This window comes from Plectropomus leopardus, chromosome 8, assembly GCF_026936395.1.
Source record: "Plectropomus leopardus strain MGB_pleo_1.0 chromosome 8, ASM2693639v1, whole genome shotgun sequence".
In the NCBI taxonomy this organism is placed as follows: domain Eukaryota; kingdom Metazoa; phylum Chordata; class Actinopteri; order Perciformes; family Serranidae; genus Plectropomus; species Plectropomus leopardus.
Window position 1 is genome coordinate 25,785,845 of NC_142183.1, and position 18,406 is coordinate 25,804,250.

An 18,406-nucleotide genomic window follows, 5' to 3' on the forward strand; every position below is an offset into this window, starting at 1 on the left:
GTCACATGTGCATGTTAGTGCATGTGTGTATCTGGTAGTTGTTTGGGAAATATCGACAGAGCATAGTATCACAACATTTTTGGGTGACAATATTGTATCAAGCCAGCTAGGATTGGCTCCAGCCCCCCCGCAACCCTTGCGGGAACAAGCGGTAATGGACAATGAATGAATGGATGAATGAATGAATTAATTAATTAATATTGTATCAATACACAGACTCCAAGTAATGATTTTTTATTATATAGAATTATTAATATTATATATACAAATTAATCTTTTGGAAGCCTACAAGAATAATAAATTCAATATTGTTTTTGGTCCTGCAGTAAAAGACTAAAGGAGTGCAGATACTGACAAAGTTTTTTCTTTGGAGACATAATTAGCAGTTGAATAATGGTAATAAATTGCAATATGCCATGGTATATGTGGTATCATATGGTATCGGAAAACTCAGCATATCCCAACACATTCATAGCTGCAACAATATTGCATTAGGGCTTTAGTATCTAGCTTATCGCTTGCACCTTGTGCTGTGCTCATATAATAATAAAAATGATAATATTAAACTTTATTTATATAGCACTTTTCTTTACAAGGCTACAAAGTGCTCTTCAGACAAGCAACAAATTAAAAACAAAGCAGCAATAAAAAAAAAAATGAAGTCACATATTAGTTATTAATAAATGCTTTCCTATAAAAGAAAGTCTTAAGAAGGGATTTAAAAGAGGCTAAAGAAGTAGTGAGTCTGATCTCAGTAGGCAATGAGTTCCACAGTTTGGGGGCTCTGACAGCAAAGGCACAATCACCTTTTGTCACAAACCGAGAACGGGGAACAACGAGCAGGACAGCACCCACCGATCTGAGAGAGTGCCCAGGCACATAGGGGGTCAATAAATCCTTGATGTAATCTGGTGAAAGGCCATGCAATGCCTTGAAAAGTGATCATTAAAATTTAAAAATCGATGCGATAACTAATAGGCAACCAGTGTAAATGTGCTAGCACAGGAGTGATGTGATCAAACTTTTTTGTGCCTGTTAAAATTCGGGCGGCAGCATTCTGTGCTATTTGCAGTCGCTGGAGGGAACTCTGACTGATTCCAGTTAAAAGTGCATTACAGTAGTCTGAGGGAGATAAGAATAATCTAATTTGGGAAATCTTTTTAAGCTGGAAGAAACAAGACTGAACAGCATTTATGACATTTATGTGGTCATCAAAGTAAAGATCTGCATCAAACCCACCTGTAGTTCCCACCAGGTGACACCATTGGTTCTGCTAGCACAGTTTTTACATGCTTTTTAATGGAACACCGTTACCTGCTAGCTGCTGCCCCAGCCACCTCCTTGTTGAGAACCAACTCATATGCTTTGATTTTGTATGAAGTCTCTTTAAGCAGTACATCATTTTTACTGCTCAAAGGGGAAAATGTGCCTCAAAACAAGTGACAAATGATGCATTGCTACTTTCACTGACTTGAAGCTGACCAATATAACTGCTTTAATTACCAAACACAGTTACATTAACTCTGTATATAAACCCTTCAGTTATACCCAATGTTCAGGCTGAACTAAAAACAAGCCAACAAAAACCTCTTTCAGTGACTCTCTGTATCACTTCCTTGTATATACACACCCTCACAGCTTTTCATGAATGCTCTTCAGCAGTTATTTTAAATAACATGCATAAAGACAGTTGAAATGACTCAAATAATAAGGTACATTAAATTACAAAGCAGAGAGGCAAATACAGGCTTTCAGAGCAAGATACGGCTGTAGATTGACACTGTGCTGATTACAGTGTAATTTATAGAAAGCGGCTTATTTCTCACTGCAACACACATACTGTCAGCTGAAAACAACTGCTCAGTTGTGTCTGACAGAGCTCCGGTCAATATTGTCAATAGCAAAGTAGCTGGAACTACCATGGTGAGACGGTCTTTGGCTTGATCTGCAACTTCTCTCCTCCTAATTGCTTTAGTTAAGTTAATTCATTGTGTTTGACTGTGTGTTTCTCCTGCTCCAATGCTTGCATGTACATACACCTTAATGTAAGGAATTAGGTTAAAGCAAGAAAGCAGATGAATCTTGGTTGGCTTGTTCAATTTTTGTTAATTGTACAGAATGTAGAGTGTACAGACATTAGACGTAGTGAGCTAGCAGTGCACACACTGACCTTGTACCTGTGCCTGACATGTACAAGTCAACCTCTGAATGATCTTAAGCTTTCCAGACACAGCTTTTTGTTATTTTCCTCCAAACTGTGTACTTTCTCTTTTTGTCTCTGTGTATTCATGACCTGATGTCACAAAGCCTCTGGAGAAAGCACAAAGTTTTATTTCCATTTGAAACATTTTAAACTCATTTGGACCTGTAGTTACTTCAGAAATTGCAACTAAGAGGTGTTGGTGCTGACAGGTGGTGCTTTTTTCTTATAATTTGACAGCATTTTACATGCAGTTGGTCAGTAATCTCTCTCCAACCTCCTCATTTACAGCTGCCACACTGATAATGCCCCTATTCTCAGTCTTTCTCATGCAAATGCTCCCACTAACAACACGTCTGTGAATATTCAGGTGCAGGTGCAGGTGATGGGTTATCTAGAAATGCTTCATCAAAGGCAGCTGGATTTGTTGTTCTAGTAATGAAAACACTGATCTCCACTCAACTGTGAGGCCTCATCAGCCCAAGTGACAGCTGCCTGGTTATGATGCTGCTTTCTGAATGATAATAAGAGCAAAACTCTGTATAGTGTTACTACAGTAACTTAATTTAAAAGGAGCAGCCTTTGTGTTTCAAGTTCAAACAAAGCCAGTGATACAGACAAAATCCCTTTGCGAAAATCAACCAACCACACAGAGTAAATGTCAGCCTGTGTGCTCGGGCTTCACTTTGTCCTGTAAGAATCTTTACAAAAACGCTTAAAAACGACTTATGGCCACTCAAGCTGCTCTCTGAGGCTGTACTGCTTTGAGTTACTTGCTACTGTCAGCTCATAATGATAATGTTAACATGCTAACATTTAGCAGGTATAATGTTTACCATGTTCATTATCATCGCTTAGCTTGTTGGCAGAAAACATTAAGTGTAACTGAGGTTTAGGGGAATGCCATTCATTTTGGAGGTTCATTCTGTTACACTCTCAAGTAGTGAAATACCACAGCCTTGTAAGTGATGTACGTGTCAGACCCCAAGGCAAAGAGGCACCTTTCGCGGTGGTGTGACATGCAGCGGCACCTCCGATTTAGAGGTAGTGGGACACAACCGTAAGTTTACTGTAAGTTTATTTTGAAAAGGACTTTGCTTGTAACAAGCAGACACTGTACACTTCCTGTAAAAATGGAAGTGTTTTGATAAGACAAAATACATATAACAAACATAAATTGACATGCTGTCCCAGAATCTCCAAAACAGATGCAAAAGGGTAGCTAGTACAGTATATAAAGATGTGTAGGTCCACTCACAAAGCGGTGATATTTGAAATAAGAATATTTAGAATAAGAACGTGTTTTGTCACCTATTGATGAGAAGTAAAGGGGGCACCAAATTTTTGGAATTTTTCCTGAGGGTACACAAATGTCTGGGACAAATTTCACGGCAATCCATCCCACTGATGTTGAAACATTTAACTGAAAACCACACGTCAATGTACATGGTGTTAGAGGAAAAGTCACAGGATCCCTTAAATCCGTAGGATTCATCCGCTGGGGATCATAAATGGTGCAGAATTTTGTTCTAATCTCTTCAGTAGGAATTTAGGTATTTCTCAGTGTAAGGACGTAGCTGCCTTGATGCTACCCACTGGTTTGTGGACTCCCAGTTTTATGCCTCGAGTTCGACATTTTTGCTGTCCCGTTCTTTGTTTTTTGGAGCCAGAAGTGACCATATTTGGACCAGAGGGTAGAGCTGTGGAATAGCAAGGGTGAATCCGACTGAGAAGCCGAGGACACTATCAGCAGATAGCCTGTCATTCATGCGGCCCCACCCTTAAATATGCTTTTAGGAGACCAAATTTAGGTTTTTGCATCTTTTACATCTTGAATCAGTGCAAGCAATGGAACCCAAAATTTACATAGTATGTCATTATGGGCCATGGTAGTGAGTTTTCATATAAAAGGTCGATTTGTCCAGTATCATTAACATGATTAAATCCCCAATCTCTGTGCTCTTACCCTTTAAAATAATTGTTACAGATATAGCGTTGTGCAGTTTGACAAACACAGCCAGCCAGATGCAAAATGACACTTGTAGAAGGTCTAGGACAGATGGGGAGTAAGATGTTAGATCTGGGAGCGTGACCGTGAAGCACAGACCTGGTGTATAACCCTTGAACTCTACATGATGGATTGCTTCCATCAACAAGGTGGCTGGTGATGTTGTGTTGAGTCCAAGATGTGCAGTGTTCCTGCAAGTACAAGCTGCAGGTGAAATTGGAGATATTTTTCAGAATATACAGTGCAGCAAGCGTTGGCAGAGGGGCCATGACATGCATTAACAACAAGGGGTGAATAAATATAAATTACAGCATTACTTTTCACAGCATTAGATTTTAAAAAGTACTGTTTTTCCTTTTTTCACTGAAGGCTCTAACAGTAAGCGTGGCATTGCAGACTCCTTTGAAATTCACTGTGGCCTAGTTCAAAGATGTACAGGCTCTTAGCTAAACTCCATGCTAGATTTAGAGCCATACAAAAACTTCACTGAAGTTTGCTCAATCACCCATTCACTCACTCACTGACTCCCCCACCCTCTTATGGGCACATGTGGAGCGTTCCCACCCAGCGGCTAATCTCTAGTTCCCTGTGCTAGATTTCCTGCTTGAATGCACTGTAATGACATTTATATCATTTTGTGAGTAGCCTACTCATATTCCTTATAATTCCACCCACTCACAAATGTACATTACATTATGCTGTATATAGAGGAAACATTGTGATGATTACAGAATAAATTGTAAATTGGAGTGAATCGCTCATAAATTGCCCATTGTGGCTCTTCTCTGCTGTGTTCTGCTGCTTGGCTGGTTATCATTAATTTTCATGTGGCGTATGCTTTAAATATGAATTCTCCCACAAAGAGTTTAATCAACAGTGCATGTGCTTGGAGTGCTTCTGGAGGCCCAGAAGGTGTTAAATGAATCATGGATTGCAGCTGGTCCTCTGGTACATGAGCTCGCAAGGTCATATCTGGCTGAAAGGGCAGAGGGCTAATAAACTCCTCTCCCAAATTACTTTCTCCAACTGTAAGAGTAATGCCTCTAAATATTATCAAAGGATGGCGGTTCTTTTTATATCCTCTGGACCTGGTGTTTCATTCCTCTGTTAATTAAGATTCACTGTGATTCGGCTCAAACTGGAGACAGACACAGTTAACAGCTGGTTTTGTAACCAGTAGAGAGAGAGAGCTCGGAATTTGGTGGAGTGACAAAAAGTCTTAATCACTATCAGATTTAACGCTCAAATCTGTGCTTAAACACATTTTATGCACAATCATTGTTTTCATTATCTAGGTCTTGAATGTGTTATTACTGTGGGGACAAATGTAGAACTGACTTAGACCACTCAAATATTATAAAAAGCCCCCAGTAATATGGCCAAACTTTGACTGATGTAATTGGCTTTTTAAAAACACAGTCAGTAAAGATTAATTAAAGCGAGTCTGATGAATTGGCAGCTTATTGCAGATCAGTTTTGTTGTGCATGTCGGCTTATAAGTTATATAGTTTTTCCAACGGAAAAAAAAAATCCTTTAATAACCAAATTTAGTGGATTGTTTAAAAAAAATGGCGATCAGCAATGCATCATAGGATTTTTTCTCAGTCAGACTCTTGTTAATATTATTAAAGCTATGTCAAGAGATTTTTCCTCCACTAGGGGGCCGAGTGTTTCCAAAAAAAAACCCCACTTGTAAACAGAGAAATAATTGGCTTATTGAAAAGTTGTGGATACAACAAACAGTACATGTGCATCCAGCAGAAACAGAGCAGCATTATCATCTCATTAGAGTCATGGTTCTGGCCACCTGATAAATTTAACAACGATTTTCACTTACCTTATGTTCTAGTTTAGTCCACCAACTTTTGTGCTGAAAATGTAGCTATGCTTTCCTTCATTGAGAAAACAGCTGCCTATTATTTTATATGAGGAGCTTAATAACACTTAGTCACACTGTTTATTTGCAGGTCAAATCATTGCTTGGATATAATGTGCGTTGCAGTGAGATGTACTGATTAGATGTGATATTGTAATGCTGCAATTACAGGTTTTAAAAATATCAAAACCAGAATAAAAAGTTAATCACAAGACAAAGTATATCTCACTGCAGCTTTAAAGTTGGCCTTGTTTGCACTCACAGCCATCAATAGAGTGCTCCTTAATTTCCCTATCAAACTCTGCCGTATTAATTGACATCAGCCAAAGTGCACACTTCATGGTGACAGAGACACAGCATCACTGCTTCTGTTATTGCAATGCAAGCCTGTTTTTTTTCCCACAGCAGACACTCCAGAGGAGATAAGGAGAAATAAAACACCTTTTTGACTTCAACTTCTAAATTAAACTTCCATTTCAATATTGATAGAATAGGTATATATTTTTCAACTTTTTTAGCAACTTTTTTGGTATAACTCTGACCATGTCCATCCAAATGAACAATGCTGTCTAATTTGCAAGTTTCTTCAAGGGGAATTGACTGAGCATTAAGCTGTTTTACAGCAATGCGCTGAATTCACATCCAGTTGGCCAAAGGGATATGCAACATACAATAGCAACAAATTCAACAAAAACAGAAACCGCTAGAAGCAATGGTAATCAAATATCACACTTTCCAATAAAATCAGTAAAAGGATGGAACAGATCAAATAGCAAACAAATCTGCAACCAGTGAAGAAATGCATGACGACACAACAGATGAAAAGACAGTAAAAAATATGACAATGAAAACAATATCAATAAATGACGATCAGTCTGTGAATTATCCAAAGCAGGAGCACTGGACAATAGGTATATTATCTAGCATATACTTCAAATGATTTACAGGTAAGTACCTATCTAATTTTAATATCTCTTGTAGCTTGTTCCATTTATTTGGTGCAACAAAACTAAAAGCTAATTTACCAAGTTCAGCACTAATCTGAGGAGTTTCAAGAGATAAACATTCCTGTGAGCGTGAGTGATGAGAGGAGGATTTCATTTTTAAAAGAGAGGTTAGGTAGGTCGATAAAGAGTGACTTTGTTTTTGATTTTCCCAAAAATATGTCATTAAGTAAATTACATTGCATTAAAATGTCACCAGCACATTTCTATACAGAAAAAAACTTGTCAGTCATATGCACACATAATGCAGACATGCTAACAAACAAAAATTACAGATCTTAGTACTAAAGGGACCAAATGAAGGTGTTGTTTAACTGGAGAAGTTTCAATACCACTTGGTCATTTTGGTTAATAGATTAAAGGTATCAAGGTCTACCCAGCCCTAATCCTGAATGAAGTCTCACATCCTTCCAGAATTCTCACTGAAAACCATGACTTAATTTACCCAGTCGTATGTTTCCTGTAACTCAGAACAAAGCAGATGCTTACTTGTCTTTGCCAAGCAAGTACCCTTTGGAGGAGATGATTTTTTTCCCAACTTGTTACTGTCTGTAGTGCTGAAAAAACTGTTGGCTGCTCATCTAGTCATCTATCTACCATCTGTTGACTTTGGAGACCAGTTACCAGGTTATCGCTCTCTTTGGGCTATTTGAGTATCTGTGCCGTTTTGGGCTCTTTCTGACTGCACGCTTTCGACAGGACAGTTTGTTTAACTTGCTGGTTGGTAAAGCATTGACATTTTGGTGAGTGATGAGATGCATTTAATGTCTCGTTCATGACAAGCTGTGGCTTGTTTACAAAGATAAGTGTGCACACACACATATTCTCATGAATACGCACACATTCTTTAGTAGCAAATGATGCAGTCCCACTGAATGCACAAGTGCCAAAGTGGCACCTCGCACTGAAAACATGCCTGGCACTGCTAGTAAGTTATCAAATGCTCCATAAACTGGAAAAGTTAATTCCCCAAAGTTACATCACAACTGCTTCTCAAGTCTTCAGTCAAACTATTTTCCTGGGTTCTTAAAGAGGCCCTATTTTGCAGGTTTATACCTGTGTTTTTGGTTTCTATTACGCAGCAACCTTCAGGGCTGAAAATGAAACCAATGGGGAAGTGCAGTTCCTCAAATGGCCATTTGAGGCTGGTTCCAAAAGCAATCAGCATTGACCCAGATGTTAAAATGCCTAACTTTAGAGCAGATATAAACACATTTACATCCTGGTGAGAAAAAAAACCAAAACAACCTGTTGGGGTGGGTGCTGCCAATTTGCATGCCACTACCACGGCGACAACATTGAGATTTGCAGAGCACAGGTGTATCTGTTGCTATTTCAGTGTGTTTACTGTTTATGAAAGATATTTTGAACATTTTGATTCCATTAAAAAGTCTAAAGTCTAAATTTCAAAACTTGACACTTCAAAATCAGAGTCTGCAAACTAATGGGAAATGTGTATGTTAACATGATTTAATGTGTATACATATATATATATATAAAAAAAGTTATTTCTCATATTGTCTGTGCTTGAATGCCCGTATTCACCCTGTGGTTGAAACGCTCTATTTTAGACAACCAAGATAACAAGTTTTCCTAACATTAGCATGTAGCTACATGCAACAGTGTAGGTAATGTATGTAGAGCAGATGACATAAAAAATCATGGGCTTTATAAGTAGAAATAAAAAAAATGTTGGAAAACAGAGTATTCAGAACAGTCTGAAGTCTCAGGTTGTTGCTCTCAGGAATGACTTTTACCTTTATTGACCTCGTTATTCAAAACTGGCCATATTTAATGTGAACACCTGATATTATGCAGTAACATTATATGCATGGCAGAAAATAAGGAAAAGCAAAATAGGTCCCTTTACCATTCTTATTGCAAACAGTGCTTCAGAAGGTTTTGAAGTGTAGAGAAAACTTTCATCTCACATCCGTCCCATAGCAGCGGTGTTATTAGGTGAAATGATGAGCACGCTGAAACAAAATTGTTGGTCACAGTGCGTACACTCTGCGCTCTCTCTTCACTTCAAAAGGATCATTGAACCTTAACAACCATAGACAGTAGACGTTGGCTCAAAAACCTTTCCCCCCCACAAAATCCCTAGAGCAAATACTCTTTGCAGAGTGCGTCTGTATGTACAATGGGGTCAGATGTTGGCATGAAAATACACACGTACAAATCCCGGTGCTAAACACAGAACACCTCACCGAGCCAGCTGCTGTTCTCCACTTTTAAACACTAGATTAAAATATCTGTACTCGCATAAACATTAACCACTGTCAGTAACTAGTCAGACTGAGAGAAGCACATGTTCCAATATAATCACCTCATCAGCAGGAATTTCACAAACATTGCGATAGAAAATAACAGAAGCTGGAGGCAGTGTAGTGTTTCCAGATTCATGTCTCCCCTCCTTTAAGCTCAGCTCCACAGGGAGTGGAAGTGTGACAACGTTCTGTTTGCTGTTCCTCCCCACCTTACTGCCTACACGCGCTTCCTATGTTACTCTGGGGAACTTCACCAGGCTGTTTTAACTTTAGCAGACTTTATTTTACTTTAATTGTCCTGTCCTTGAGCACAGAAAATGTATCCCTTCTTCTCCCAGATGCACTCTCAGTTGGTTTAATAGTTGTTGTTTTTTTACATTGTGTAGGCTACAGTAGCTCCCTCTGCAGTGGATGATTAAAGAAAACAGTGCAAAAACAGTCTGACACTACATCTGACAATGCGTCGTGTTTTAAATAGAGCAGCTGAATATCAGTAACTTAAACCATTAAACCTTATTGAAGCTGTATGTTACAGAAGGTTGGAAAGCTGTAAAATATACCCGCAGGGATCAAAATGTCTTCTATGGAGAGAGTCATTGATAGCAACAATTTTAACATGCAAACAAGTATGAACAACATGTGCATGGGAAGCCTCCTGTGAGATTCTCTACAAAGCTTTTTTTGCATAAATATACACTTTGGTGCCTCTAGTAAATAAAACTGGAAGTCATTTTGCCATTTACTGTCTGTCTGCCATATATCCTGAGTGCTTGAATGGTGCATGTAAAATGCCAATTGTCTCTCTCAGCCTCCAGACTCTGCACACAGTTAAAGTTTCGCCATCTGTTTCCACACATGACCTTTCTTTTTAATTGCCTAAATTAGAGGAGAATGAGGAAGACTGGCTGCATGTTCGCTCCTGTCCAATTCTAATATTGAAGAAACAATTGTTATTTACAGTGACAAATAGCGCTAGGGAGCTATGTCTGTGTCAGCTGCTTTCCACCTGGTCATGTTGAACACCTGCCCAGAGCCAGCTCGGTTCACTGCAGATGGCTAAGGTGAGCTTTCCATCCTCGGCAACCTTTTCCTGCAGGCGCAAGGGGAGAGCTGCACCATCCAGCCAGTGCTATATCATGTTAATTCCCTCTCCTTGATATTAACTTCCTGCAATATTGAGTACGAGAAGCTGCAGAGACGAAGGGGAAAATAGAATTAGTGCTGATGATTGGAGGATGATAGATTAATCAACACAATCATGTACATGTATTCTTGCAATACAGGATTAGATCTGATTAAAATGTTTTACGATATTGCTTATTTGTTGTGTATTACATTCCATTATTTGCCTCAGAATAATGCAAAAGAACATGTGCTGTTATATATTTTAAGTCATTTAAATCAGGCTTTTGCGCGGAGGCTGTTTTTGTGCAGCTAATCATGCCGGTTTGTGTCGAATGCTAGATTCTGCTCCAGTTTCTCAATGTTACTCCTGTGGTTGAATAGGTATTAAGGATAATGCTCTCATAGTGAAAATCATTTGGTATCTTTTACTCCCCTAATTAAGGCACTTGTCAGGGTGGCATTAATGCACAAAACAGATAGACAGCCATTTATTATAAACTATTCATCTGATAAGCTTGTTACTGTACACAAGAGATTACATCACAGTGATCATTCTCTTTAACCAGAAATTAGTTTTTCAATGGATCTTAACGTCAAACAACCTACTTACAAAATACAGTAATTACATATCATGGGAACAGTGTGTATTATTGACCCTATCTGGAGAAGCAACATGTAGGTAATTAAATGTTGCTCCCTGTAGTTGACCCTCTGATTAATCCACTTGTATTTAATGAATCTACTACCACTAAAGAACTATCTTTAATTGAAAAAATTACTACATTCATTCGACTTTTAAATAAGCTGATTAGTATGCGTTTTCAACCAGGTGAGCATGTGGAAAACAATTACTTATATCCACAGACTTCACTTTGCAAGTCGTGCAGCCATTTTTGGTTCCAATTCAGATGTATTTTCATCATGTTTGAAGAAAGAGGAATCCGGGGGAATGCCAGGAGCCATTGTTCTTCTGATACCCAGACAAGCACAAAGCTAAGACCGACTCGGCAACAAAGCAGAACATATCCTGTGTGTCTTCTTGTTCTCCTTTCAATGGGAACAAGCAGAGGGAGACTTATGACAGGCTGCCATGGTGATCTATAAAAAATTAAGGCGTGTAAAATAATACAGGCACCTTCGAGTAAGCTTTGTGAAAAATTGAGACAACAGGGGGAGAGAAAAAGAGCTGAGATGATATTTCCAACCTCATTATTTATTGCAGACCAAATGTATTGGCCTCAGTGGAGGTCAGACTGTTGTTGTGACTGTGGTTGGGGACGTATGTGTGGCTAGTGGGCAGAGGTTTCAGGGTCACGCACTGACATGCCTCAAGGAAGGTGTGTAATGAAGCATTAGACACAGCTGGTGCTAGCCAGGGCAGGCCCCAAGTTACTGCCACAAATGAAAGGTCATTTTTGGACCAAAACTGTTTTAGATTAAATGTTTTTGTGGTGCTGGGGAGGAGTTGGGGGCACTAGCTAACGATAGGTTAACCTTGGTTTTGGGTGGCACACAGGACAAGCTAAAGACTAAGAAAAGATGACAAATGACTTTGATGGCGTGCATTTGACCACTAAACCTCCTTGTCAATGTATCCCTGCACGGCGCCAAAGAGAAATGCACGGGAGAGCACGGCAAAGCAGATCTCATCAAGTAATGTATAGCGGCAATACAATGAACGACGAAGGGTAGCCCAGGGGTAATCGATAATTTGAGCCACCAATCTGTTCCAGGTGCTTTATGATGTGACTGAGGTAATTATCACCAGATCAATAGAAGAGTTTGTTGTGCAGAGGAATGAGCGAGGGAGGGGGTAATTGGTTTCTGCTGCTGAACTCATCTTATGTATGTATTTTTCCAAACTGGAAAAGGGGGTAAAAAAACAATTCTCTCCAGAAAAAGTCTGTTTGCCCTGCACTGTTCGCTCCCTCTGGGTTCAAGACCAATATTCGGAGATGTCCATGGGTCTATTTGCATTTGCATGCATCATTAAACTCTCACAAAGGCAGCTTTGGTGAGTCTTGGAGCAAAAAAGAATGTTCTGAGGTCGGAACTAAAAAGGGAAGGAAAAAAAGAGGAGGAATAAAGACAGAGGATGGCCAACTTCAGAAGAAAGTTCATTTGGGGGAATAAAGAATAAAGATTTTTCTTTTCGCTTGCATCTCATTGCAAGAAAGGAATGCTCATACAGCTGATTATCAAAACACAGGTCAACAATTTTCACCAATCTTTGAGTCTGACTGGAAACAGCTAACAGAGACGAGCTTTGGAAAAAGACAGACGGAGCCTTTTCTGCACCAAAATTACAAGATGTGTTCAGGAGGAATAAGAACATGTGGCCACCAAGATAGGTAGCCCAACTTAAAATTGAAATTCAAATGAGTTTCCCGCACATGCAATCAAGGTTAATTGCAAGATGTTCAAAGTTTTGCACCGTATATAGGATAATTTGAGTTTAGATACTGTTCTAATGCATTCGTGCTGTCATCTTGAAGGTGGAATGTGTAATATTCAGTGGTGTATAAACATACTTGAGTAAACGTACATATATCTTACCTGAAAATGACTTTGGTAGAAAGTAAAGTCACCTATTAGAACTTACTAGAGTAAAAGTCTTACAGTATATGATATTACAGTATGTGATATTTAGTGTACTTAGGTATCAAAAGCCTTTTTTTAAATTAAATGTAGTTAAGTATTTGACAGTAAAAGTACAAGTAAATGCTGGTAAAGCAAGCGGTCAGAATTCTGAAGGATTATGAAGTGTCTTTCTTGGGCCTATAGCACCTCAAAAATGGATAGTACAGTACATGAAAAACAAGGCCTTCTCCACAACTTATTTTACAGAACAAATTCAGTACTTCTTTCCCTCCCATGCCTTCATTCGTCAGTTCATCCCTTCCTCACATCCTAATTCCTTTCCTATTTTGTAGTCAGTAACTAAAGTGCTTAGGGGAAATGTAGTGTAGTAAAACTACACATTTTATTTAGGATATGTAATAGAGTGACAGTGATAGTCAACGGAAATATAAAAACTCAAGTAAAGTACAGATACTCCCAACAAATTCATAAGTGCTGTAATGAAGTATCAAACTAAAATGTCTCACTGCAAGTGGGGTTCGGTAGGTGTTGGATATTAAACCAAACTGTGGACCAGACCAAGACACCAAATTTTATGCACTTGACTCAGCAGCCGCTTCCAAGTGGAACACAATGACACCACGCCCTAACAGAAAACGAGCATCTGACCATTATCACGTTGCACGTCTGTCCACATTGATTACATACAATATACACTTTCACATCAGTTAAACAAACCACATAAGCCTATCAGCTGTGTGCTCGAGATCAGACTGGATTTGTAACTACTTAAAAGATTGGCTGTGTAGCCTAGTGGCTATCTTCCTTACGTTTGTAACCTTGTACTTTTTTAAAAAGAAAACACATTTTATATTGTGATATGGTCATTGACCTTCTCAAAAATTTTCAGTTCCTCGGAAAACTTTTGAATTAGCATTCCCTCTACCATTGTGGCACTTTCAAAGCAAGTGACAGGTAGCTTATAAATAGAACCAGGTCATCCAACAAATTTTCAGCTCTAAATGATGCTCCGTGTCACCAGCAGCTAGGTAAAACATCTCTTTTGTCGGTTTGAAATCCAAAATGTTGTATTGTGTTATATCATACAAAATGTTATGTTATATTGGTGCAGTTTTAGTTTTTTTGGAGAGACTCTCCCATGTCTCCTCCTGTCACCCCTAAAAACACATGAACTTTCTAATAAATAAATACAGCATTGCCCATATGCCCAAACTCCGCTGAAATCTGATCCCCTTTATGTTGCCAGGTTTTGCTCATGGCCTGTCACAGACTGTTGTCTCTGTTGGTCTGTTTATATACAAACATAATATTATATTCATAACGTTCGTCAAATTGCTTATTACTAAAGCCATACAGGTTCAGTTCAGTTTAGCACAGTGACACCATCGCCAAAGACTTATGATGTCAGCAACTTTTTAATTTATACAGTTAATGTCATTATTACAAATGCTGGTTCAGCCAGTTTGCATCACATCAAAGCAGTTGACAGACAGCACTGGCAAAACAGAAATCAACTCAACTCTGCTGGTTAGAATTCCTTCATTGAGGTTTTCACCAGAAGCCGATGTTTCCGCAGAGGTCTCTTCCTTTCCAAATCAAACACACCTGTTTATTTAAAGTGGTAAAAACAAATCAATATATCTGTGATGCTTCTTGTTACAGATGTGCTCCGGTGGACAACAACGGTGGACAATGTGAAAACACAAATGGCCTTATCGAGAGTCAGTGTTTGGTTTCTCCATTCTGGCCTACTGTTGAAACAACATGGCAGTGCAACTTCGCAATCTCCATCAACGAGGATTTGCTCCCTATGTAGATATCAATGGCTCATTCTAAGGTAAGAAAAACACCACTATTATTTTTAGGTGATTATACATTAAAGAAAACATACTTATTATATTCTATTTCTGCCAATCATCCTAAATCCTACACACAGAACCTTTAAAAGATGTGTAATGGAAAACTGTACTGATTTACAGCTGAGGGATTGGTGACACCAGGACTGTAGGTGGGGAAGACTGGGTCAGGGGAAAGATGGTAGGGAGGTGTGATGAGCAGAGATGAGTGTGACTTTGAGGTGGGGGATGTTGGCAATAGAAGTCCCCACTAGGTTGGCCTGGTGACCTTGGTGAAATTGTCTGAGGTTTTTAATACAAACCTCCTTTAGAATGGGGTTTCCAGCCGGTAAAGCTTATTCACGTTGATATGCATTTCCACCTCCGACTGACCCTTTGTGCCTTTAGCTAATAATCTCCCTGATGTTACTCTACACCTGCTTCATGCCATTTTTTTGCAGAAGATTCTCCTCAAAGACTGCTCTCTTTATTTTACAGTTCAGCTCCCTGTGGGTAGACTTAACCTCCTGTCTGTCCTTAGCCCTTCTTGACCTTTTTTTATTATTGACAAGGGATTTCATGCCTTGCATAATCTGGGCTTTGCTGTTGTTTTATATTGCTGTTGGGTCTCCCCGCTGTCCAAATGAAATTTTGTGTAAGCTTACTATGCAATAGGAGACATCCAAGGTGTCCTTATGTGCCTCACAGAGCAGCATCCAAACCGTCTCGTTCAGCACTCATGAGACCACTGTCTTACAGTCGTGGTGGCAATGGACGATAGACCAAAAGACTCAGCTGTATGTCTGAAACACAGTAAAACCAGATTGTGATGTGCGGAGGAGAAAAAGGCCAGTTTATATTTGCATACTGCAAATCTGGTATCTCTGTCCAGGGTTACACTTGTCTTTTAGTGCAAATTTTGTGATTGGATGCATCGGATGCAACAAAGAGGCTGAATGCATTAACATATTTTACAGTTCTGTCTTATTCTTTAATTGCAGGTTTTGTAACAGGTGCTCAAGGTGCCTGAAGTACTTGAATTTGGCACTTAGGAACTGGAATACCTTAAAAATCAGACTCTTTTTTACTTGGTCCTTGAGGAAGTGCTTGAATAAAATTGAGAGGAGAACAGACTGATAAAGTATTTTATGGAGTGGGGTTTGTTAGTGGCAGCAAGGGCTGTTCGCAGCTAGCTCCGCTTGTTAGCAGCTGAACCGCAGCAGAGTGAGCAGCTGCTGGCCTTCACATCTGTTGATCCCTGCAGGAGTCCACTCACATCCGGACTGCCTCAAGGAGGTTTAGAGTTTGATTGCACTTTGACAGGCAGGTACGAGGCTTTCTGTGAATGTAGCTGTGCTACGGTTTTCTCTGACAGAGCTGAAAGTCCAGTTTTAAACCTCTAGACTATTGTGTTTTAGATTTCAAAATAATTCAGTTTCATAATTCTGTTTTTGTTTATTAATAGTGACAATTGTTCTCATATTAGTTATTCATGGTTTCAAAGTTTGAGATTCTGAGCCTCTAAAATGAGTATCAGTAAGTGTGTGCTCATAAATTTAAATCTTTCAAAAAGTGTGCTGGAGAAATGCAAATCTGCTAATGTGTAGAAATTATTAGTAGTTGTAGAAAAAAAATCGAAATGAAATTTGTGCAACAAATTATATCAACAAGGAGTATTGGCAAAAACTGCGAGTACTTTGAGAATGTGCGAGTTAGGTCTGAAACAAATAGTCGAGTATTTAATGTGCCATGCTCTGTGCTCTATTTTCCTGCTTTTTTTGTCTTTTGCCAATAAATAAGAAAATATAAATAAGTTGACTTTGCAGTTTTAGTATTTGAGGGCCCTTTTATGTTTTTTTACAATTCTCTTGCAAACTTTTTTGGAAAAAACATGTCATTATAGAATATAAAAATAAGTAGTTGTAATTGGATGTGTTGTTCCTGCTCAATATTATAATATTTTACTTGTGTAAACTTGAATTTATCTATAAAATAGTTAATAATACCATATTAAAATAGATTACAAAACGCCATGTCAAACAGTGAATTATCATATTTAAATGTTGTTTTTTTACAACACCAAATACTTTACATATTAATTAGTGAGCTTTAAAGGTGCTGGTAGCCAATATTTTCTTATATTTAGTCAGAATCAGGATAGCTGTTTCCCCATGTTTCGAGTCTGTATGTAAAACTAAGCTAGCAGGCTGCTGTCTCCAGCTACACATTTACTGTAGATATATGAGGGTCTTCTCATCTAACTCTTGGCCAAGAAAGCAAATATTGTAAAAATGTTAAGCCTTTCCTTTAAAAGTTGACTGGTACTGGTAGGCGAGGGCTGCCTAATGCATCATCCTTATCATAATCTTTAGAAACGTCTCTCAGAAATTTACAGAATGTTGTCATCTACAGGCCTATATAGGACAAAACAAATAACATAATTAATGTATTATATTAACAAAATGATACTAATAGGTTTAAGTGTTGATAAATTGCAAAAGTTTTGAAATTTAATAAATTCAAATCAGTCACATTAGACAGATTTGTCACAAATTAACCAGTTGTATTGTTTTTAATATTTTGAATCTAAAGTGGATGAACCGTTGCTCTTGTGCCCTTCACCTTCCCTGCACCGAACGCTACATTATCATTTGTTTGTTGTGGTGAGTCCATCTCAGTTTGCCCTGCATCCTAAGCATTTGCAGGAGTCCTTGTAATTCATTGTAAATGTGATTGATGCTTGCAAAAACACTCCAAGACAGTATTGCAATCAATTATGTTTGATTTATTGTCTTTGCAGTTTCAGTATGCATTGTGTAGCCGTTGTAACAACAGAAACTTTCTGTGCAGCCTCAGTCAGAGAACCATAATCATTCTTTCCCCGACCGCGGCTGTATGGTGTAGAATCAACGCTCCCAAGCTGTGCTCATCATATTTCATTACTGTAATTCACAATGAAGGTCATTTTTATGAATTGACTGAGGAAAGACCAGTTTTTGTCCAAACTTAATTAAAACTCAGGCATAGCTTTCTGGGCGAGGCATTTTTTTCTTCTCTTCCTCCATGATTCAATAATCAACAGAAGTAAATCATCTACAGTCTATTGCATCAGTCGCCAGCAGGCTGGAACAAATGCAAAAAATAAATAGACCTACCCTGGCATGCCCTGAGTTACTGGCAGGAGCTGCAAGGTTACTCTGCGAAGCACTCAGAGGCACCTTTAGACCACATGGCTGCGATTATCACACAGAAAGAGTGTTTAAAGCGCTGCGCTGTGATCTATGGAGTGCTGATCAGCTGTGATATCAACTATAGTGGTTATTTTATCCTGTGATTTAGTGTAATCACAATATATCTTCGGTGCTGCTGGTGCCACTAGCTTCACTAATTACTAATGGTGATTTAATGTAACTGTGTGACCGTTTTCTCTCCTGTGCGGGCTTCATCCCTGCACTGTTGTCCTTGTAAATTAGGTGTGCACCACTGA

At 38.8% G+C, this 18,406-nt stretch overlaps 1 long non-coding RNA gene across 1 annotated transcript in view; it reads left to right on the forward strand.

Moving 5' to 3' along the window:
• The window catches only part of LOC148188950 (uncharacterized), a 274,361-nt gene that overhangs the window by 202,378 nt on the left and 53,577 nt on the right, over positions 1-18,406 (forward strand). Inside the window, exon 4 of the long non-coding RNA XR_015777139.1 lies at positions 14,747-14,921. This is a non-coding gene — a long non-coding RNA (uncharacterized LOC148188950). The remainder of the gene's footprint in view (positions 1-14,746; positions 14,922-18,406) is intronic.